General features: G+C 38.8%; 1 pseudogene; it reads left to right on the forward strand.

Annotated features, from left to right (window-relative positions):
• On the forward strand, positions 265-1226 carry LOC102170950 (annotated as a pseudogene).

The raw sequence follows: 1733 nt of genomic DNA on the forward strand, positions 1-1733 counted from the left end.
CTGACTTTAAAAATTCATAAATTCTTGTGTCTCTTAAACATTATGAAGTATCATAATTATAAAGTTCTTTAAGTTTACAATTTCTATTCTAGTTCAACCAGAATGATCGTTTGTCCTACAGTAGCAGGATATACTGGAAATTTCCCTTCATTATGTTTGTCCTTTGATGAGAGATAACGAATGATCCCTGCAGAATTACTCTCACACCCACAAACACACACACACACACACACACACACACACACACACACACATACCCTCATTTTCCTTTTTTCTTTAAACTTAGAACCTGCTGAGAAGATAATGGACCCTGGAAATCACTCCTCAGTGACTGAGTTCATTCTTGCTGGGCTCACAGAACGACCACAACTCCAGCTGCCCCTTTTCCTCCTCTTCTTAGGAATCTACGTGGTCATGGTGGTGGGGAACCTGGGCATGATCATACTGATTGGGCTCTGTTCTCTCCTGAACACCCCCATGTATTATTTCCTCAGTAATTTGTCCTTTATTGATCTCTGTCAGCCCACTGTCATTGCTCCCAAAATGCTGGTGAACTTTGTGACAGAGAAGGACATCATCTCCTACCCTGAATGCATAACTCAGCTCTATTTCTTTCTTCTTTTTATTATTGCAGAGAGTTATATGTTGGCTGAAATGGCATATGAACGCTATGTTGCTATCTGTAACCCCTTGCTTTAGAATGCCATCATGTCTAATCATAGGTGCTTCCAGCTCACAGCAGCAGGTTATATCTTGTGCCTCATTCATTCGACATTCCATATTTGCCTTATGTTGAGATTCTATTTCTTCAAAGCCAATGTGATTAACCATTATTTCTGTGATGTTTTTCCACTTATGGAGCTATCCTAGCATCTATTTCAACAAATTATTGGCTCTAGTCCACAGTTCTTTCAACGTCCTGATTCCTGCCTTAACTATTCTTACCTCCTACATCTTCATCCTCTACAAATCTTCCACATCTACTCCACGAAGGGCAGGTCCCAAGCCTTCAGTACTTGCAGTTCCCACATCTTGGCTGTTGCTGTTTTCTATGGATCTGCAGCATTCATGTACCTGCAGCCATCATCTGTGAGCCCCATGGACCAAGGGGCTCTGTGTTTTATACCTGCATTGTGCCCATGCTAAATCCTTTAACCTACAGTTTGCAGAATAAGGTTGTCAAATTGGCCCTGAGGAAAATCCTGTACAGTGGAAAATGTAGATGAATAGACCAGTGTCATGGTCTCATATTGGAAGTAAAAGTTTGCTTTGTTGAGATACACAATGTTTTAGTTTTATTGTTCAAATTTTTGGAAATTCAATGTAATTTCCCCATACAATAATTTCCCCAAATTTTCTCCAGGCTGATTCCTTTGAGTTTGTGTTATATTGACTATGTATGGAGAAATATCAAGATTAAAGTCAAAGGCTTTGAGAATTCAAGAAGCTCCAGTGTGGTGCAAAAAAATACAGACAACAACAAGGACAATTATGATGGCAATCATAGAATAATAACGTTATTATTGAGATAGTATAAAAAAATCAAACACTGTGCCCAGCACTTTATATTATGTAACTGTCTTTAATATTTATGCTATTCTCTCAAGGCAAGCCCTAATATTGTTTCCATTTGAAAGATGAGTCAATTGAAGCTCAGTTTACTTAGAGGAAATGCACACAGTCCCAAACATAATAAAGACAGAGGCTAGAATGTCTGGCTTCAGGAACTGTGA

This window comes from Capra hircus, chromosome 29 (assembly GCF_001704415.2).
Source record: "Capra hircus breed San Clemente chromosome 29, ASM170441v1, whole genome shotgun sequence".
Taxonomy (NCBI): Eukaryota; Metazoa; Chordata; class Mammalia; order Artiodactyla; family Bovidae; genus Capra; species Capra hircus.